At 49.8% G+C, this 22,769-nt stretch overlaps 1 long non-coding RNA gene across 1 annotated transcript in view; it reads left to right on the top strand.

The window, feature by feature from the left end:
- The window catches only part of LOC141276037 (uncharacterized), a 39,319-nt gene that overhangs the window by 1,852 nt on the left and 14,698 nt on the right, over positions 1 to 22,769 (top strand). The window lies entirely within an intron of this gene.

The following is a 22,769-nucleotide window of genomic DNA, read 5'->3' as shown; positions in this document are numbered from 1 at the left end:
CCATCTCCTCTAGAGCAGGCAGATCCATCTGGTAAAGCTCGAACCCTTCCCTAGGCTCGCCAATTAGGGCCTTTCTGATCCAATCCCAATTTAACTTTTTGGCCTTATGGTAAAGATTCACCCTCGTGTTCCCTAGGCATAATCAAAGAAGGTCTTCTCCCAAGTTGCTCCCTCTGGGGGTGTCCATTCATTCATTCGTTCATCAATCACTGTTGAACACCTACCTTATCCAGGACTTGCACGGGCACTAAGAATGCAGACAGGAATAAGGCATAGACCTGTCCTTAGGGAGCATGTGGGCTAGTGGGAGAGGCAGATGCATAAACAGGCGATCTGTAATGGAGTGAAATAGGTGAGGTGTCTAGGGAAGCACAGGGTTGGAAGGGGTGGAGGAGTGGAGTTGTGAGACCCTAGAGAGTCCTAACCCAGCCTGGAGTTAGTAGGGAAGGCTTCCTGGAGGAGGAGGCATTGACTGTGGTCTTGGAGGACGAGAAAACTGACCAGAGAGACAAAGGACATTTTCCTGTTAAACAAAGCTTACTTCTTGATCCAGACCAATTCAAATACTGCACCCTCTAAGAATTCTTCTTTAATTGGCAACACCCACACTGCCCTCCACCCAGGGCTGGCCTCATGAGTGTGCAGCTTGTGGAGTCCCTCAGAAGAGCCCACACTTAGAAGAGCCGCATGCTTGGTTTAATCTTCTGCTGTTGCTGTCTGAAATTATTCAGAATTTCAACAATTTGCATTTTCATTAGGCCCCTCCAACTTAAAGAGCTGGTCCTGCCTCCCTCAGCTCTTGGCACTTTCAACCTTGTATTATGCTTGTACCCTCCTCCCTGAGGAGCATCTACAGTTCCTGGTGGGTCTGACTCATCCCTGTCCTCAGGGTCCAGCACAGAGGTGGGCACCCAAGAGCCTCTGTGAAGATTTTGGTGAATGCAATAAGACCCCACGGGAACCCAGCCATTTCATCAGAGCCAGGACAGCAACCCATGGGAGGGGGCAGAGTCCAGCTTGCACATGCTCCAGTAATTCAGAGACAGGAGAGATGGCTGTGGCTGGAGGTGGCAGGAGGTGCTCCCCAGAGGACCCCCCACTGCTCTCCTGTCAAATGTCCTTTCTCAGCTCTCCCCGAGGTCTAGTCTCAGTTCTCACTGCACTGATCCCCTCCCGCTTCTGGGCCTCTCCCTGGGCCTCTGGGCGTAGCAGAGAGAAACTGGGAGGTAGGATGACAGCATCTTAATTTCCCTGCTAATTACAAGTGCTGGGAAGAGAGGTGCTAAATGCCACGTAATTACCCAGGAGGAGACACGTGCCAGACTCCTGGCTGCTCTCAGCCCCAGGAACTTCACTTTAATGGTTTTCTTTTCTTCTTTCTTAAAAAAAAAAAAAGATAAAAAGAGTTAAGGCCTGGCTTTCTTTCTCCTTAGGCTTAGGAGTTAAAGAAAGCAGTCCCTTTCTTAAAGTCCTGTCTTTATCAGGGACCTAGATCCAGACCCTCCGCATTGGGTCTGGGGAGAAGGTCTGAGGATCGCAACTGTGTTTGTACTTGAGTTAGGCTGTGGGTGTGGGAGGGGGTGGGCGGAAGGAGGAGCCCCAGCCTTCTCCTCCCTGCTTGCCTCCTGGAGACACACACACACACACACACACACACACACACACACACACACCATGGCTTTACCTTTTTTTTTTCATTCGCTTAAATATTTTTTTTACGTCTTTATTGGAGTATAATTGCTTTACAATGGTGTGTTAGTTTCTGCTTTATAACAAAGTGAATCAGTTATACATATACATATGTTCCCATATCTCTTCCCTCTTGCGTCTCCCTCCACCTTTGAGAAAGGGAAACTCGAGATGCAGTCTTCTTCAGGGTTGCAGGCATGAGGAAGCAGGGAGGGGTCCCCTGCGGGCCCCCCTGCATGGGCTCCGCCACTCATCCCGAGGGCAGGGGTGGGTGCAGTGTCACCCAGTTGCTTGGCCTCACTCCTGTGCCCTGATGCCTGCCAGCTTCAGGCATAGCTTGAAAGGCTCCCAACAGGAAGCTATTAAGTTGATGGGCATTCTTGTGGTCCTGGATTGATACAGCGACGCTGTGTTTCGTAAAGCTGTTGTAATTTCCATAATAACATTTTCCTCTTCTTAAGTAAACTTGGACCCCAGCCCAAAGAATGTGGCTGGCTTTGCCTGGGGAATTCAGGACCTGAGATCATGGAGGGAACACTCCCTGGAAAGGTGGGAAGGGGAAGGGAAGGCCACAGCTCCCAGAGCCCAAGGACTGGGACTCATAGGGGCCGGTGGAGTCTGGCTGAGCAGGGATCTCTGGAGGACTCATAACTCAGCCCTGGGCTGGGCCATGGCCCCTCCATCCTCCTGGGTGTATCCCTTTTATAACACAGGGAGGCAGCCTAGAGCAGTGGTCAGGAATATGGACTCTAGGTTTCGATTATAGAACCACTCTACACTACTTGTGTGGTCCTGGGTAAGGCACTTAACTTCTCTGTACCTCAGTTTCCTCATCTGAAAAATAGGAATCATAAATGTACATAACTGACAGGTACATTGCGAGGATTAAATAAGATAATATGTGTAAAGTGCCCAAAAGAGTCCCTCGTGCAAAGCATGTGCTCCACACATTTTTCAAAGAAGTCCACACACATCACTGTGTCTCATAGGTAGTTTTATAATTCTAAGTTTCTCAGGTGCTGGAGTCAGGGAATAATAAAATCTTGACATTTTTGAGCCAATGAGTTTAAAAACTTCTAAGATTCTGTAGTCATGGAATCAAATAATAGTTAGCAATGTGGAGTCTTCGATTTACAGAATCCTGGACTATGAAACAAAATGCTGTTCACATCCTACGGTCTTCAAGATAAGCCCGACACTGACGATTCAGTGTCTGCTCCCACGTCGCCATGACCATGAGTTTACTACCTTCAGAATTTGCCTCCCGGGAAGTTAGTACTGAATACAAATCTCTCTCCTTTGGCAGCCGCACTTGGTCCTAGTTCTCTCTGAGCCACCACAGTGCATCTGCTTCCTCCTCCCAGGAAAGCCCTGAGAGACTGGGAGAGATGGAGACATTAGGTTCACCCAATGCCTGCTCTTCTCCTAGCTGCTTTCTCTTAGAACAAGGCTCTCCATTGTGTCACTGATAGGCTGCCTTGGTCTGACCGAGCCCTGCCACCTAAGGTCCCACAGTGAATGCCATGTGAACTTGACCATGGTAGGGCTCAGAGGGACATCTGTCACACTCCATTATCTTTTTCTGTATATATTTTTTTCTTCCAGTTTTATTGAGATATAATTTTTCCAGGTTTTAAATATTTAATATTATTTTCAGGTAATATATATTCATAAATTTCCCCTGACATTAAGAAAAATTTCAAACTTAAAAATCCAAAGAATTATACAGTGAACACTTTTACATCACCGCCTAGATGCACAAAAGTTAATATTTTGCTAGATTTGCTCTATCAGGCATCTGTCCATCCATCCCTCCCCCCTATCCATCCATTAAGACAACTTATTATTGTGTGTGTGTGTAAAGTTTATTAATGGTACACACTTCCAAACTATTTTAAAAATCTACTAATATCATTCTATTTTTTTATGTCCCTTTTAAGAAAATGGAAGTAGAGTTGATTTACAACATCATATTAGTTTCAGGTGTACCACAGAGTGATTCAATATTTTTATAGATTGTACTCATGAGGTCTAATTGACATACAGCACTGTATGAGAGGCAGGTGTACAGCATAATGATTTGACTTCTATACATCATGAAATGATTATCACAGTACATTTACTGAACATGCATCATCTCGTATAGACACAACACTAAAGAAATAGATAAAAAACGTTTTTCCCTTGTGATGAGAACTCTTAGATTTACTTTCTTAACTTTCATGGATAACGTATAACCGTGTTCATTATCTTTATCATGTTGTACATCACATCCCTAGCACTTATTTATCTTATAACTGGAAGTTTGTACCTTTTGACTGTCTTCATCTAATTCCCCCTTCCCCCAACCCCTACTTTTGGTAGCCACAAATTGGATCTCTTTTTTTATGAGTCTGTTTGGTTTTGAGGTATAATCCACCTACAACACTATGTTAGCTTCTGGTACAAAACATAGTGATTTGATATTTCTGTACATTTTTTTTTTTTTTTTTTTTTTTTTTTGCGGTACGTGGGCCTCTCACTGTTGTGGCCTCTCCCGTTGCAGAGCACAGGCTCCAGACGCACAGGCCCAGCGGCCATGGCTCACGGGCCCAGCCGCTCCGCGGCATGTGGGATCCTCCCGGACCGGGGCACGAACCCGTGTCCCCTGCATCGGCAGGCGGACTCTCAACCACTGCGCCACCAGGGAAGCCCTTTCTGTACATTTTTAAATGACCTTCTATCATCTTTTGACTTGGTCCAGGATCATGGTCTTTCTGGCAAGTGAGCTTCTCTGGAGCTCAACTCTTAGGGCCCATTCCAGTGAATAATTTCAGGGGTGAGCATGTGTGTATGTGGGCGTGTGCATGTACGTGCCTTTGTGGGTGCAAGCGTATAGAAGTTGGGAAGGGAGCCTTGAGGCCGGATCTCAGATGCTGAGAACACGAAGACTAAAGAGGGAAAAGAAAGGAAGTGAGATGATTGAAAGTCCTTCCTTGGGGACACTGGCCCAGCCCTCACCAGGAGCAGCACCCACTCAAGTCGTGGCACGTGCTGCAGGATGGACAAGCCCCTGTCTTACACACCTTGCAGCTGTTGTGCAGAACATCCACAGTTCCCATGATTGTTTCATCATTTCCCCATACCCACTTCCTTTTAGAAGAAGCAGTCTGCCAGTGGAAGGCCTATTAGCCCCCGTTGTTAGTGTGACCTCGAGTTGAGGGTATTTCCCCAAATATAACTGGCAGGGTATCTTGGTAGGGGTTGGGAATGATACATATGACTGTCTGGTGTGTCCTGCACCAACGTGTCTGAACAAGGAGCAACTGGGGCCTAGATCCAGTCTGCTCACAAGATACACACCTTGGCAAGGGGCTGCGTCCAACCGGAGGAAGGGGCATCTTTTTCTAACACACACACAGGTGTCCTAAGGTCTAGCAGCAAGCAAAAGGGTGGTGGAGAGGGTGATGAAATAATGAAAATTGCAGGCCCAGGGATAAAGGAACTGAGAAGGGTAACAAATTTGTTTTGCCGTGAGAGGCACAGGGCTGATTCAAACGCAACTCCTTTCCTTGTTGAGCTTCAGTCTAATCAGGAAACATCCAAACAGACCATGATGAGAGGCCATGAGAGTCTGGAGGAGGGCGGGGATGAGTCTGAAGGAGGACCGTGCTCTGAGTCCTGGAGGTTAAACAGGGACACACAGGTAGGAGAGGCTGGGAGGGGAAGCCTAGGCAGCATGGAGATGCTGGAGAATGGGGAACATGATACTGTGATTTATAAGAAATAGATATTTGGTCATTCAGATGACCAAAGTATATTCCTTGTATAATTTTGGTCTTCATCCACTGTTCTTGGTTCATAGCTCCGAAAACCCTTGGGATTTCCTGGAGGATAAGAGCAATGGGAATATCTTTTGTCATAATATATGGTTTCTTGTCCTCAGTTCCAAATGTTTCAGAGCCATCAAGGTGAAATGGGTGTCTTGTTATTCAAGATGCCTTGTTTCACGATAACTGGGTTTATGTTAAAAGGTGGCTGTTGGAAAGCACCTCAGGGTGGGGGCTGATTGCCAAGGGAATCAACTGTGTGATTACAGGGTTGGAACTTTCAGTCCCACCCCCTGATTCCTGGGGAGGGAAGGGGGCTGGAGTTTGAATCTATCTCCAGTGGCCAATGATTTAATCAATTCTGCCTAATGAAGCTTCCATAAATACCCAAAAAGACTGGGTTCTTAGAGCTCCCGTGCTGGTGAACCAGAGCACTTCCATGTGTCACTGTGTCTGGTGCCAAACTCCACGGAGGCAGAGAAGCTCCTTTGTTCCAGACCTTGCCTTACATATCTCTTCTTCTGGCTGTTGATTCATATCCTTTAATATCCTTCGTAATAAACTGGTAATCTAGGGAGTAAACAGGTTTCCTGAGTTCTGTGAGCTGTTCTAGTAAATTAATTGAACTTGAGGAAGGAAGTGTGGGAACCTCTGGTTTATAGCCGGTGGTTGGAAGCACATGTGACAACCTGGGCTTGCGATTAGCCTCTGAAGTGGAGGGCAGTCTTGTGGGACTGAGCCCTTACCCTGTGGAATCTGCCACGACCTCCAGGCAGGTAGTGGCAGAGCTGAGTTTGATTGTAGAACACCCAGCTGGTGTTGGAGAATTGCTTGGTGCTCTGGGAAGCCACCCGCCACCCCCCAGCATGTTGGAAATGGGTGTTAGAATCATTTTAGGAGTGACTCTTAGCACCCAGCGTAGGGCTTAGCATGAAGAAGTCCTTCAATACATATTGGATGAATGAATAAGTGATTAAATGAAGCTGTATGCGTGACAGTGAGGAGACTGGATAAAGCTGGGGAGACGGGCAGAGCCTGAATCTGGAGGGCTCCCGCAGCTATGCGTGAAGATGCTCCCATGTTACTCTTGTCGATGATGGGGAGCGATTGGGTGATTCGGTTTGTTAGAACGATCCTTCTGGCAAAGGGGTGGAGGTGGCCCAGAGGGGTGAGGTTGCAGCAGGGTCGCCATCAGCCACGCGTTGTCACCGCTCTGTCTTTGAGCTGGAAGCTGGGTGCGTGGGGCCGGGCAGAGCTGGCGCAGGCGCTTACTTCTGGGGGGCAAGGAAGGTAGAGCTGGGCGCGTGGCTGAGCTGCCTGTGCAGCTGGAGGAGGGGCAGCAGGCGGAGGCACTTCCGGGCGCCCCTCAAGACCGGCCCTCGTGGGTGTGGGGCTCCTTCTTCACTGCAGGAGCATTGCCTGCCCAACCTGAGCCTGCAGGTCAGAAGCAGCATCTGGGGTCTCTCCCAGGATAGACATGAGACAACCTCCCTCCCCGTTCCAGAGCTTGGAATCCAGTGACTGCCTAAGTTGCCCAGCCACAGCGTCTCTGGACCCTCAGGAACTCCCTCTGGGAAAGCAGTGTCATGGTACTGGGTTCCGTGGACAAGGAGCTGGAGACGATGGGAGCACCTAGAACGGGCTCAGAGGGGCAAGCCTAACAGTGCTGGCAAGCAGGGATGGGCAGCTGGGGTCTGAGAAACGAGCAGAGCCTGAGAGAAGAGGATGCTGTTTGAGCCCCAGCTCTGCGAAGTGACCTTAGCTGGGACACCACCCCTCCCCGCCCAAATCTGGAGAACTCATATAGCACGGGTCCCAGGAAGGGGCCGGGAGCTCTGCAGCCCTTCACTCCTCTGATGGGGACCTGAGGCCCAGGGCTTTCTGGCTGCTTTGGAAGAGGCAGGGGGAGCGAAGGTGTGTTTGGAAAAGGAGAGAAGCTGAAGCTCGCTGAGGGCTGTGGGGTGCCTGTGTCCCAAGAATGAGGAGCGGTCACTGAGCATGTGAAGGAGGCAGGGCGGAGGCTACCCAGCTGCTCTTTCTTCCTTATTTCCTGCAGCCCCGCGTTCAGAACTCCTTGATCAGCCCTCACTTGTGTCTGTGGCCACATCTCTAACTTAGACTCCGGCTCCCTGCCCTTCTTGCCTCCCTCCTTCCCTGCCTGCACCTGGTTGCTCACCCCTGTTCCCTCCTGAGCAACTTTCCCGTCTGCCTTCGGAATGCCCACCGGCCCTCAGCTCGAGTGCTTCCCCTGCCCAGCAGCCCTTTCCCTTTGCTGCCCTCCCTTCCTGCTTCACCTTCAAGCCCGGAGCCATGTCTCTCACTTCTTCTCTCAGGAAACTTTCTGTTTCACCTTGAATCTTTTTTGTGCCCGGGAGATTGGAGTCCGAGGGCCCGGTTTAAACCCCCGCTCTGAAGAGGGATGTAAATGTGGGCATAGTTCGTATCCTCCCAATGCCTCCATTTCCTAGTTTCTAAAGTAAGGATATATTGGGAGTTCCCTGGTTGCCTAGTGGTTAGGATTCCAGGCTTTCAGTACCGTGGCCTGGGTTAGGTCCCTGAGATCCCTGGGTTAGGTCCCTGCTTGGGAAACAGATCCTGTGGCACGGCCAAAATACATTTTTTTTTTTAAAAAAAGGATCTATGCCTTTGAGATGGGGCATCCATCTGTCCTGACATGCCTGGGATGGCCCCGGTTTATGCCTCTTGTCCTGTGTAATTAATAGCGCCCCCTCACTCCCAGAAGTGTCTCTTTGTATGATAAATTATACGTTCGTCCTACTCCTGAAACTCTTATGAAGATCAAATTAGATAATCCCCTGAGATAATCCGTGTACAGTTTCTGAGCAGAGTGCCTGGCATAGAGTAAGTACTCATTAAATTCACTTTTCTTATTTTGTTCCCCACAGACTGAGCTCTTTGAGGGAGAGACTCTGTCTGATTCAGTTACAATTACCAAATGAGAATGGCCAATTATCTGAGAATTTAGAGCATAGTCAAGTCCAATAAACACCAAAGTGATGCTGAGGGTGACCTTGTCTCTCTCTCACAGCTCAAAAGCCCGTCAGCAACGTTATCAAAACCTCCTTTGGGCACCATGCTGTGGCCTGGGAGCAGGGGAGAGCCACACTTCCTGTGCACCTACCCTGCGTGCTCTTTCTTTGGGGTGTCAGTGCATCCTCACGTTCATTGGAAAGGTGGGTCTGATGCTCCAGGACTGTGGCCATAAGAGTATCTCTGTTTTAGGGTGATAAGACAGGGCTGGGAGTGGGGAGAGCTGAAACCGAGGAGTTAGCAGAGAAGAGGGGGCTCAGGGTTTATGAGCCCCAGCAAAGGAGTCTGTGTGGTGTTAATCTGGCTAGAGACGTGGGCACAGTCAAACCTGTATTTTGGCAAGATCACTGGCCCTTTTGTGGGGGATGAACTGGAGGGGTGCGAGACCACATAGGAGATGATGAGGGCAGGGCCAGTGAACTGGAGAAATGTCTAAGGACGTCTAGGGTAGTGTTCAACACGATGCCTGACACACACTTGTTGGTAATATTGATTAGTAATAGTACCATTCATTATCAACATAATCATAGGAAGAAGAATAGTAACACCTATTTATTGAACATTATGATGATGATGTAAAGGGATTTACCCACATCGTTTCCTTTAATCCTCATAACTATCCCATCAGGTTGGTGCTATGACTAACCCCATTTTACAAATGAGGAAATTGAGGCCCAGAGAATTTTGATATCTGGCCCAAGGGCACACACAACTGAAAAGAAACAAATTCAGGATTTCAAGGCACAACTGTTTAACTCCAGAGCTAATGCTTTCTTCAGCCTCCACACCAACTGCCTTGGAGGAATTTCTCAATTGTCCTGAGCACCGAGGAGAGAGACCCAGCAGAAGCCCATGTCAGCTGGCCCTGGAGGAGAGAGGGAGGGTAGTTTATAACTACAGGGTCGCTGAGTGAGACGAACTCTGAGGGAAGTATCCTGGCAGCCTCTGTCCTCGAAGTCACCCTTCCACCGATACAAGCCAAGGCTGACCCAGAAAGGGAGGGAGAGGAAGGGATCTCCCTGCTGCAGGCTTTGGTTCCCTGAATGCCTCCAGGATCACCTGTCTTCCAGTCCCAGCTACAAGCGATGGACCCATCCAGCTTCCTCCAGAGACCACCATCTCTCTTCTAATTGGTGGAAAATTGGTTGCTGTCAGGAAATCACCGATTTTCCACCCATTACTGGGGGACCAGGGCTGTGTAGCTGTGGGGGACTCTGGGTGGGAAGCAGATGCTGATTAGGCCTTGCAGTTAACGATCAGGTTTGTGGACCTCCTCAGGCAGTCCTCCCAGACTGCTTATTAACTCCCTGCGAAGACCCATTGGATAGGAGATATTGGTTAAATGGAACGCAGGGCCACAAAAGAGTTACTATTCATTAGGCTTTGGTTGTGGGAAGGGAGGAGAAAGGGAAAAAACTGTGGCCTCAGTCCAGGAATGTTAAACAGCCCCATAAGTTGGCAGAGAACTTTATAATTGCTGCTATTAAAATATACGTATTTATATAGGTGATTTGTTGGAGGAAAGAATCTCGGCATTCAGAGGAGATCCCTGCTAAGATCTCACCCAGGACTAAGTTGTTAGGGACTAGATATTAATTAAGGCTGAGGGCTCTGATCCCTTCCTAATTAGCTCACAGAATATAATTTGCCTACAAATGCTACTGTTTCAATCAACTTGAGTTTGTCTGGGGCTTCCCTCCAGCTGGATTGGGTGAGCTTTACCCCATCATTCGAGCAGAGGGGAGTGGAGGGGCAGGAGGTCTGGGTTCCACTTCCACCCCTGTCCCTGACTTGTGAGGAAGGGGTTTCTTTCTCCGGTTTCCTCACCTGCAATAAAGGGGTAGAAAGGGAAAGGGGTAGCTCAGGGATACGTCTGAGAAGCTCTTCTCACCAGAGACATTCTGAGACCCACAGTGTCGGTAAAGATGCAATACTGGCCTGAGCTTGAGAGTACATTGATGCCAAGCTTCTGCAGCCTCCACAACCCAAGAAACACAAAGGCCTTGCCTAAGGCAAGTCAGGGAGCACTCTTACGGGGCCGGAACTTCAACTGCCAATAGGGCTCTTTTCTGAAGATTGGGAGATGAGGGCATTTGTCAGTCTCGGTGACAGGCAGCACTATACAGCCAGCCCTCTCACCCAGGTGGACCCCTCTGTCCTCTGACTGTCCATCTCTATTCCTTGAACACTGTGCCCATGCTTTCCCTGCTCCAGACATTCTTCCCTTCTGCTCACCACCTTCTCTAGCTGGCAAACGCCTGTTCATTCTTTAGCACCAAATTCATGTCCCTTTTTATTAAACCTTTCCTGATTGTCCCAGGCAGAGCTAGGTAGGCCCTCCCCTAAACTGCTTTTCTTGAATCCTCTAGTCAAATCTTCAATTAACCTTGCCTTGCAAGAGGTCATTGTCTGCACCTTGGTCTCACCTATCAGGCTGTGAACTTCTTGAGGCTAACCACACCATGTCTGATTTGCTTGAAATCTGTGTAACTCATCCCAGGGTTGGTATCGAAGTTGGCTGAGCTTGGTTTATGTTTCTGGCTTCTGCAGTGTCTTTGAGAAAGGATTCCCAATACTTTTTTTGCCTCTGGTTTCGAAGAGGAAAACGGGCTTTGAGAGAGGGTGGGGCCCTGGTCCTTGGATGGTCTCTGGGGCTGTGGGGTCTGGACTTTGTTCTCAGCTCAAATACAGGCACTTGAGAGGGGGTCCCATATTCCTACCCTACCGGGGACTTCTGGGCATACAGGGTATGATTAGAGGGGGCAGGGCCTATATCTTCGTCTCTTTCTTCCTGAGATCCCTAACACAGACCCCTAACGGGATCTGGGGGGAGGAAGTGAGGCTGTATTGCACTGAATTCAGTTGGTGATGATGGAACCCACCAAAGAGACTTCAAACCCGGGCCCCTAGGCAGAGGACTTTGTCTGTGGCTCCCTCGGTTGGGGGCTGAAGATCAAAAGCAAGAGAGGTGCTGCTGACTAGAAATATAAACAGGTTCAAGAAGGGCTTAAAGAAATTCCTGGATGACAGATCCCTAGCAGGTAACAGGTCATTAATAACTGAGAAAGATGATGAGAGTAATAATAATAATAATTAATAATAATACTTTCAGGAGAGCTTTTATACTTTTGAAAGCTTTTTTTCTTGCCACTCTCTCATTAGATACTCACCACCTGCTTGGGGGAGGTTGTGGAAGCTCAGAAAGGTGAAGGGACCTGCCTGAGGCCACGCAGATCATTCGGGGCAGAGCTGGCGCTGGATCTGGGGGGCATTCCTAACTGCCTCCCCAGGACGTTCTTAACAGAGGGGACACTCTTCAGAGGAGGTGTGGGATATGTCCTGAGCCCAGAGCCCCATTTCTGTCCTTCTCCCCCGATTTCAATGGCTCTGGTCCTATATCGTCATGCTGCTTTGGTAAGTTCTTCACTCCAGGCTGTACACAGGGTCCTGTCCAGCTCCATCGGTGACATTGAACAGGAGTCTTCCACTCACTCGGTTTCTCCATTTGTGCAAGTGATGGTTAACCTCTTGGATCCACTGTTTCCTCTTTGTAAAGTGGGTGGCAGGAGCGCCCGTCGCGAGGGGGAGATGGCCCAGTACATATAACATGCCCAGCAACCTGCCAGACACATAGAGGGCACTCAGCAAATAGGAGTTTGGGGCAATGCCTGAGGAAAGCGGCCCCTGGGGTGGGACACTCCAGGCTGGCTCGGAACAGACTGAGGGGCAACGTGCTGTCTGTCCGCCGTTCTCCACTCAGAGGTGTTCCACCTGGGTTCTGTGGAGCCGGATGCACTTCTGGGGAATTGCCTTGAGTTTCATGGACCCTTTGCAGTGGTTCTTTAGAAAGTTATTGGTGACCTGTGGTATCTCGCTAGAATCCTGAAGGGGCTATTTCATAAGTGGAGTGAGGCTTTGGGAGTTTCGTGGCTCTGCCAGATGTGCTCACATCTCAGCGGGTGAGGATATCTGTTCTGAAGCTACTTCCTCCTATTTTATGCTTGCTTTACCCTGTTCTTTGGAGCACTTGTTCTCAAGTGAAAATCCTGATCCCCCTTGAGGAGTGAAAGGAACCCGTGCTGCCATCTACAGACAGAAAAATGATTAGATTCACTTCACGAAGAGCCCGGTTAAGAGCGACAGAAAAAGAGGAAAGAATCAGTCACCAATCCCAAGTGCCTCTCTCATCTCACTACCCTAATGTTTTAAAATCTGTCATTGTTCACCACTATTGTCTTCAGATGTCTCACCTTAATGGAAATTTCTGGTTGCAAACCAAGATACATACGGTGCCACTTCCATTTGGGACCACCACCGGAGCCCTGGCACCATCGGTGCCTTGTATAGCGTACAAAGAGTTTAGGTATCTGATCATCGATTGGTCATTATCTACTGTGTCACTGCTTTGGTATTGGATCAAAATTTGTGAAGATCCGGGCAAAGCTTTGGTTTAGCAGATCCCATTGGGATGGGATGATCCAAGAGGAAGCACCAGGAATTGGCCAAATGGGAAATTTTTGTTCTTGTGGGATCAGCGGGACCAGAAGAACTCCCGCCAGATACAACTTGGGCCAGTGCCTGGAGAGCAAAGAGAGCATGTTCTGGGGTCAGAGATCCATCTGGCTGGTGTGGGGAGCAAGGAGGAGATACGTGAGTCCCCGCACCCCAGGTCTCATGGTGGAGTTGTGATCTACTGCCAACTTTCCACGGCCACAGAGATCGTGAACAGTAAGTGAACTTGCACTGGGCACCTGGGGGTACAGAGCTATTCTACAGAGAAGAGCAAACACGTATGGACTAATCTTAGAGCAACAGATGCTAACATGTCACAAGGAACCCAGTGGAATTTTCTCCATGTGTCAGAGGAGGACTTGGGAGCTCAGAATGGAGAAGTGTCCTGCCCAACGTCCCCCAGCAGGTGGAGAGCAGAGCCAGGGCTCGAACCCAGGCTCCCTGCTGCTCACCACAGGCTCTCCGGGAAGACTTTCACAGGAGACCTCCCGAAACAGGACCTTGCTCTCCACCCAGAGCTCCCCTTCCCTGAGGGCTACGGAGAAGAAGCTTAATCTTTAATGAACTGGCTTTCAGTTTAACTTCCCCCTTGGCAATGATTAATACCCAGTGACCTAGTCTGGCGTCTGGTGATCCTGACCAAGACTGACCCAAGAGAGTGTCGGTGGTCTGCAGGCCCACGTGTGGGCTTGTGTGCAGCTGGGCAAGGTTGAGGGGTGCTGCACTGGCCTTCTACCTAAAAGAATCGCTTCTGTCCTGTGCCAGGACTTCTATCATTAGATGGCACTGCGCGGAAGGAGGACATCACAAATGCCCCTGGTCAGGGGAGCTAGGAATAGAAGTTGTGTTTAAAGTCCTCATTGAACTGTTGATTTGACATTTCTGCTGTCCAGCGGCTTAGAGGAATTACACGATTCACGCTTTTTAGTCAAAGGTTAACAAGCTAGTGTGACATCACCGGCTCCACAGCACAAGCAGACTGGAAGCTTTGCATGGGCAAGGGCAGGGTCTGGAGAGCAGAGTTGTGTGGGGAGAGAATTCCAAGATCTGGAGCTGCAAATACCTCAGTGCTGAGTCTAGCTCTGATTGGCATTCACTGTGAGAAGCGGGTAAGCCTCTCTCAGCCTCAGTTTCATGGTCTACCAAGTGGAGAAAGAATACTTCTATCAGACTCTTTACAGGATGAAAGAGAAAATCCACGTAAAGTATCTTATCTAGAAGAAGCACAGACTACACGGTGTTTCTTCTCCCGTTTTCTCCCTTCTCTGGTTCACCTTGGCCAAGTCCCTGCAGTGGGAGAGGAAACCAGGTTTATCCATGGAGGAGGGTTTTCCTCATGTGCTCTGGGATGCTTACAAGGACTGCTTCTCTCCCTGTGAGACCAGACAGTTGGCTTGACATTAAGACTCCATCCTTTCCTGCCTCTGTAGGTACTGGAACCAGTGAGCAGAGCTGGGCCCACTTCCCTCAGTCTCCTCCTGCCTCTTCTGATGGTTCTAGTGGCGAGCTGAGAAAGTGTCTCCGTCTGAGTCCGTCACCGCTTCTTGCCTCGGTTTTGTTTCTTAGCACCAGCTGGCACCAGCTTTGAGTTCGGCAGCAGCTCCCTCCCACTGCTACCTAACGGGTGCTCTTGCACGCCAGCATCCGGCATCCCCGGCTTGGTTCAGAGATTTGGTATTTCAGTCCCCTGCCCAGGCTGCGGTACGCTTGTTCCCGGAGTCATCGTGAGAAGCATGACCTGACAGCACCACTAATTGCAACAATGTTATCCTTTCCCTCTATGCTCCAGCCCCTGCAGGACTGCCCTCGGCTGCCTAAAGATGACTTCCTTCTCATGTCTCCGTGCCTTCCTCTTTGCTCCTCCCTGGAACACCTTTCCTAGAAGCTCTGTCTGGAGACCTGCTTGTCATTCAGCTGGAGTGTTGCTTCTTTGATCCCTGGACTCTGGGCCCTCCAGTCCTTGGCTTCCTCGGTCCAGCTCTCACCACTCTGCATGGCATCGATGTGTCTGCCTGTCTCTTCTACAGACTGGAGCCTCCTTGAGTAGTTCCCGAGTCTTGGCCTGGGGCTCAGTGCCCAGTGCCATTTTCTTGAGATCACTGAGGTGAAGTCCTGTGTGAAGGCAAGCAGGAAAGTGGCTCCTGCCACCTCCCAAGGGAGGATGGATTGGGAGGCCTGGGTTGGGGGTCAGGCAGGCCGAAGCAGGGAACCATGAAGCCCCCAGTGGAAGCCATGGCTCCTTCTCTGTTTTGGTTTTGCTTTTGCTTTTGTGGGCTTTTCATTTCAGAAGTTAATCTAGTTAATGCCAACAATGTCATTTCAGCAAAGCCAGCAATTTCCTTTTTCCCTTTATTTAATGAGCCCCCGCCCCCACCTCAATCGCTGTAATAAAAGGCATGCAGGTGGGTAATTACAGAGGTGTGAAATAGGGGTGCTGGGCCAGGGCCAGCTAAGCATTCTGGAGCAGCCATTGGGAGGCTTCTGGGGAAATACCCAGCCCCGCTATTCAGTTTCAGGTAGAAAAATTGAAGCTTAGAGAGAGTGAGGAAACTTATATAAAGCTATATAGCAGGTAGAAGGCAGGGCCAGAACAGGAATCCAGGTCCTTAAACTCCAGCTGGGTTCCTTTCCACTACTCAATGCCAGTCCTATCCCCTTATGTGTATCCTGTGGAGCATGCCATAGGAGTTCCCACCTGCCATCCATCCGTCCATCCGTCCATCCAACCATCCGTCCACCATGTACTCTATAGATACTCATTGAGTACCTACTACAGGCAGGCACTGTGAATATGGTGGAGATGAAGGCCGTCGCAGCCCTGTCCTTGTAGAGGTTGTCATCTCAGACAACACTTAGCCTGTTGGAGACACACTATGTGAACAGATGGTTTCAATATAGGGTGGTAAATCTATGTTTATTGTAAGCACTGGGTGCCTAATTCTGCCCTTGGGGCCGTAGAGAACTTCTCAGAGGAGGGAATAAAGCATTGCAATGAGTCCTGAGGACAGGAAAGAGTTTGCAAAAGGTGGTATGCTAGGGCATAAAAGTTTTTAAAAGAATCTGGAAGGATATTTACCCAAATGTTAACAGTGTTTATCTCTGGAGAATGGAATTTGGAGGGTAGTGGGTAGGAGAGGTTAGAGAACAAAATTTTACTTTCTACATTCCACCATTGGTATTATTCGAATTAGAGTGTATGTGTATTAGCATTTTAATAAAAAAAGATATTTCTATTTGGAAAAAATGCTAGAGGGTATTTAAGGAACATCAAGTGGCTCAATGTGACAAGTGCAGAGTGCTGGAGGGAGAGAGGGAGAACATGAGGCCAAGGAGGTGGGCTGGGGTCAGTCTGAGAAGGTCCTGAAATGCTGGGCTAAGGAGTTTGGATTTTAACCATAGGGACCCATGGAGGGGAGAGCAGAGGCCACGCCCACAGAGCCTAGCAGTGCCTGGCACATTGTAGATGCTCAGTTAATCTATACCTGATGTGGAATGAATGGGGACGGGCAGATAATGAGTCACCTACGGTTTGAAGCGGAGTGTTGTGGTGTGGTGCGTTGCTGCCCTGTGTTGGTGGCAGTGATGGGCAGTGGGGAGCCCCCTGTGGGAAAATGTGTACTCGCAGAAGGGGGAAGTGGTACGTGGAGTCCTATAGGAAGAGAGAAAAGGATGCTGTGGTTTCTTCTCAGACCAGAGGAGCGTGGAACGGGGCCAGATCCATGGGCTTTGGCATAAGTCGACAAGCATGGGGAACACTTTTTTATGTAAGAAAATTCTCAGGACAGAGGCTTTTCCAGACCAGACAAGGGTTTTTGGTGTCCTTTGTGGCCACGAACCATCACTTTCGCCTTCCAGATGTGTCTACTTCAGTCTCTCGACCCTTCAGTACATCTTCAACACTACAGCAGTGATCCTCCTAAAATGCAGTTCTGACCACATTGCCCCCTTGCTTGAATCCTTCAGGATAAAGTTCAGTCCCCTCACTTTGGCTTGGCAGGGCTTTCCGACCTGACCCTTGCTTATTTGTTCATCTCCCAGCATCTTGCTCAGACCCTACTCTTCAACCAACTCCATTGCTCTCAGTGAACTGAGCATCTTCCTGCCTCTCTCATGGCCTGGATCAACTTGGCCCTCCTCCTGGGAATGACCCTACTTGTACTCCCTCCCTCTACCTCCCATTTGCCTGATGAACACCTAGCCCTCCTTTAAGGTTCCATTTTTGGGTTATCTTCCCATTTGGGGTTATCTTCTTCGTGATCAGAAAGAAGCCTTTTCTGATGCCGTCCCCCATTACTACCAGCGTTCACTCCTCTGGGTGGACTTACTATGCCCTCCCTGTGACCTCAGGCCCAAAGTGCTCTGTAATATTAACTAGATTTACTAGTAAAGCACCGTGGCGCCTCATGAACGTAGTATTTGCATATCTGCCTCTCTGCTGCCACACACCCCACTTCCCCCTTTTCTCCAGCTATGAGCTCCTCAGTGGCAACGGCTATTTTCTGCTATCCTTAGCACCGGGCACAGAGGTTGGAACATACTAGGTATCCAGTAGGTATTTGCTGAACCAACACATGCATGAGTAACATGACACCTCTGTAATGATTTCTCTTGTAAAATAGAAAATCAAAGCACACTCCTATCGTCCCTTACCTCGAGGTGCCGTGAGGGTCCAAACATCCCTGCAGCAGACAGCCTCCTGCATTGGAAGGCTGCCAGGCAAGGAAGCAGGAAACCCGAGCTCTCATCCTGGTCCCTCTGCCCTTGGGCCATTCCTTGCCCTTCTCTGGCCTTTAGTTTCCCCACGTGCACAGTGAGGATAATAATCCTAGTGTTACTTCCCCATAAAAATGTTGTGAATCTCAAAGATGAGACCAAAACCACTTACCGTGCAACTGCAAGTGGGACTGAGGTGTCAGCTGGGAAGACGTGGTCGTCCGCCAAGCAGCCATGGCCGGGTTTTCTTGGGCGGTGGTGGAGTCCTCTCCCACCGCTGATGGGGGCTGCTAAAAGACTCTCTCCTCCTCCAGCTCACTCATGTTGTGCGGCTCAGAGAATGTTAATTATTAGGCCCCGGCCCGCCGGAGAGCCTCAGATGAAAGCAAGCTCAGAGTGTGGAGTCTAATCGATGCCCTGCGCCGGACGTCAGGGCCTCTGCTCGCTCTGCCTGTAGATGGATCATTAATCCAGGCACTCCGGCCTGGAACACGGGGCCCAGGAAGTCCTGAAACATTCCTGACCACCCACGGCTCAGACCAGCAGCCCCACGAGGCAGCCAGCCTGCCACCGTGTCTCAGGTTTCTACAACCGCAAAGTTAGATGCGATGCAGAGAACAGCTAGTCCACGGGCAGAAATCTGGGCTCAGTCTGTACATTCGCCCGGACTATGCAGAGAGGAGCTCCTTGATGAACAGCCTGGACTGAGGGGACGGATCTGCGTGACTTTGGGCCTTGTTTTCCCCTTCTGTAAACATGGGAGAAGGATACCTACCTCACAGGACCAATGTTAGGGATAAATGAGTTTGTGTGAAAGTTTTATTTTGAGATTTATGCGTGATACTCACCTTTGAGCTGTCATTATCACTGTTAACGTTATGAACCCCTGTCCCTGGGATGTGTTAATTCTTTATCCCTAGAGCCTTCTTCAACTGACAAGGCGTTGCTTCTCTGTTTGAAAACGTTTATATCCCCGGCGCCTTGAATATAAAATCAGGACCCTCTTGCCTAGTGTCCAAGGCTCTTCAGCCTGTAGCCGCGAGCTTCCTTCTCAGCTGCACCTCCTACTTCTCCCCACCTATCAACTTTCACCCAAACGCAGAACACTAACCTTTGATACCCACTAAGCTTGGCACATCCGAGCTCCTCACCCCTTTTCTCTTGGTGAATTTCCACCCATCTTTCAAGGCCCTGTTTAGCCGTCCCCTTTCCCGAGAAGCCTTCCTGATTCCCTATTACAAACCTCTGGTGAACTTAGTTTTTGCTTCCCCTGGGTCTCTGTAGCATGTTGTAGCTCTCACTGCCATACTATAGTATTAGAATTGTTTGGGTTTTAGCTGTTTTTCTTCTTGAATGAATGAGGCATATTAAAATACATCTTCCCTGGGAGGAGCAGCTCTCTTATTATGGCTAGTTATAGCAATGACAGCCTGGTCATTGGTTCCTCAGCATGATTTTTTTTAACAGCTGCGTGCCTGGGTTCTAGACAAAATGGCTCTAGAATCAAACAGACGTGGGTATGAATCTATACTCAGCCACTTCAAATACGTAAACTTGCCTGTTATTTTGACTTTCTCAGTCTGTTTCCTTGTTTGAACAATGGGGATGTTAACGAGGCCTACCTCTTAGGCTTCTTGTGAGGATTGTAAGAGGTGTCTACACTGAAGTGTAGCCCTTCCTGCCCTGAGGCTCAGAACTAGCAGTCTTACTACCTGCGTCACAGTCCTGCCTCTCTCTGCCTCTCCGTTTCCTCATCTGTAATATAAGGTGATTCTACTATCAGAGTTTTTTAGACTTGGTCGTATGGCTGCACCATACAGGGCATGGCCTTCCAGGTGGCGGCCATTCTTTTTTTATCGATTGATTGATTGATTTTTGGCTGCGTTGGGTCTTCGTTGCTGCGCATGGGCTTTCTCTAGTTGCAGCGAGCAGGGGCTGCTCCTCGTTGTGTTGCGCGAGCTTCTCATTGTGGTGGCTTCTCTTGTTGTGGAGCATGAGCTCTAGGTGCGCAGGCTCAGTAGCTGTGGCGCACGGGCTTAGTTCCTCCGCGGCATGTGGGATCTTCCCGGACCAGGGCTTGAACTCTTGTCCCCTGCATTGGCAGGCGGATTTTTTTTTTTTTTTTTTTTTTTTTTTTTTTTTTTTTGTGGTACGCGGGCCTCTCACTGTTGTGGCCTCTCCCGTTGTGGAGCATAGCCTCCAGATGCGCAGGCTCAGCGGCTATGGCTCACGGGCCCAGCCGCTCCACGGCATGTGGGATCTTCCCGGACCGGGACACGAACCCGTGTCCCCTGCATCGGCAGGCGGACTCTCAACCACTGCGCCACCCGGGAAGCCCGGCAGGCAGATTCTTAACCACTGCGTGGAGGCCATTCTTTATCTGCATCCTTTATCCGTATCTTTATCCACACAGCTCCATTCTTATGCATTTCGTAGATTGTCTAAGGTTTCCTAGATTGGTCTCAAAGGGCCCTTCTTGCTCTGACCTCCTAAGATGCCGTGATTCCAGGAGTGAGGCAGGTGAAGGGGGAGGACTTGTGATGAGGGCATGAGGTGGTAGAGGCTGAGAGGCCGGTCCAGTCATGTTCTAGGGTCCCTGGCGCCTGGGGCAGGTGAAGGAAGCAGGGCTGTGTCTGCCTGTGCACCTCCCCTTACTCACGCCTTGCACAGTGTCCAGCACAGAATAGGTATTAAATGAATCTGTTGAATGGAGAAAAGGAGGGTCCAGAGGAGTGCTTCTTCAGATCAGGTAAATGGAAGTGATGCCAGCCCGACCACTGCTGCCTGCCCTGAGTACGCTCGCAGGGAAATGGCCACTGAACACACTCATGCAGCCTGGAAGTCTCCCACGTTCCAATTTCTCTGTGGCCAGCACAGCCACTAGATCGTACCTTCAGACTGGCACATGGAAACTTCCTAGAGAAGAGTGGGTCTGAGCAGAGAGGAAGGCTGAGGGAGCTCCCACTCAGGGAAACTGGGGTCCTGAGATGGCGTGGAGCAGCTCAGGGAAGATGTCAGGAGACCCTGAGTAGAGACAATGAAGGAACGCTGGGGGCTCCTAAACATCTGTCCTGTGTCTGTATCTGTGACTTTGTTACTTGGAGTGAGTCTTCAGAGGGAGCAGCTATAAACTATGAAATGGGGAAGGACCTGTGGGGTAGGTCATCCACAGGGGACAGGAGCTGAAGCTCCTCACAGCAAGGAGCCCAGGATGATCTCGGGCAAGGACGGAGCTGCAGAGCCGTGGAGGGCAGCGGGTGGATGGCCCGGGTTTATGGCAAGAAAGACACACGAGGGTCAATTTGGGAATAAGATGAGCCTTGTGGGCCCGCTCCACACTGCTCTGTTGTGAGCTCTTGGAGGAAAGAACTGGAGCTCAGTGTGGCTTAAAGGACAGGACGCCTTTTGCTGGGGAGCCTTTGCTGTCCCAGTGGGCTCAGCATTGAGCCTGGCCCACATGGGTGCATGACAAACACTGCTTGAACTCAATTTCCCCTCTTCCACTTCACTCTCTTATTTTAGGCTCAGATCTTCCTCCTCCAGATGGAGTTCTCCCATCTGGTTACAGAAACTGGATCAGTGGAAAGAGAAATTCTAGGATGTTGGAATTTCAAGAACGTCTCCAGGATGCCAAGAAAAATAGTTCCGTTATGAGCCGATGGCATCATAATGGTAGATCTGGAAATGAGATCAGATTCTGTCTGAGTCACTGTCTCATAGGATCAGAGACATGGGGGTCATCCCGTGTACTCCATGATGTTACAGATGGAAGAGCTCTGGCTCTGGGAAGAGTAGAGCTAGTTGGTGGCAGAGACAGGACTGGAACAGAGGGCTGCAGCCATTAACCTCATTCTGATCAGATGCCAGGTCCCAGCTGCCGGGTCCTTCTAAGAGCTGTCTGACATGTGTAGCTTTGCCTTATCAGCAGGAAGAAAAGCTGACAGCAGGCAGTCTTTCCTCGCCAAGCATCCATCAGGACCCACATAAATATTTTCCTAGCGTCTGCATGGCCAGTATCTAGCTGGCTGTGTTCCAGGGGACAGTAAATAATTCAGAGAACTGGTGGCTTCCTGACAATTTTCGTGGGTGTGTTTTCTGACAACTATGGTTTTGGGAGCGGATGTTGAGGAGACCTTGCTGAGGGCAGTGAGCCAGGCACTTACTGGACTCTCTGATGGCATTTCTGGTCAGGAAGGAAGTACCCATGGTGTCTTGATGACAACACACTTGGGGCAGAAGATAACTTTCACTCAGTCTGAAAGGCTTTCAAGTGGGGCCAGGAATTGGTTTCAGGGATTAGGGTGGAATGAGGTTAGAGCCTCTGGGGCCAAAAAGTCAGAAGAAATCAGCTCAAGTGTGGTAAATCGGGTAAGCTTGACCAAAGGCATGTTGAGGTCTTGGCAGATAAGGCAAAGAAAATGTTGGAGCTGGCATAGTCTCAGGTCATCAGAGTGTCCGGTCTTGGAGTTCAAAGTTCAGGAGGGGGTGGGGTGTCCAGGCCCCATGCGTACTGATGCCTCCTCTAGGGCCTCTGACTAGGGCCAGCAGTGGGAATCTCCAGGAAGTATTTGGTTGTCCTGAAAGTCAGATCCTGGATGTTCTGCTGTGGTTATAGTAGGAATTCAGCCAGCAATTTGAGGAAATAGGAATGGAGGCGAGGGCAGGAAAGAGAGTCTCGGGGCAGATAAACCTGAAAGCAGGTTTAGGAAAACAAGACAAATTCTAGATTTCAGCCTCTGGTGGGAGGGGTCGCCGTCCTCTCTGCACTGGACAGGATGGGCTTAGTGACGGGGCAGGTCTGAGTGTACAGCGTGGAGGCCCTCGGTGCCTGTGCTAGTTCAGGGCAAGGGAAGTCAGACTGGCACTGATGCAAAGGCCCAGCGTCTCTGTCACCGAAGGAAAAGCATGCTGCATCTCTGATGGGTGTGAGAGCGTAGACTCCCCAATGGCTGGAAGGACCCGTACAGACAAGGTCTCACCTGAGCGTCACAATGA

This window comes from Tursiops truncatus, chromosome 1, assembly GCF_011762595.2.
Source record: "Tursiops truncatus isolate mTurTru1 chromosome 1, mTurTru1.mat.Y, whole genome shotgun sequence".
In the NCBI taxonomy this organism is placed as follows: domain Eukaryota; kingdom Metazoa; phylum Chordata; class Mammalia; order Artiodactyla; family Delphinidae; genus Tursiops; species Tursiops truncatus.
This window is presented reverse-complemented; position numbering and strand designations above follow the sequence as displayed.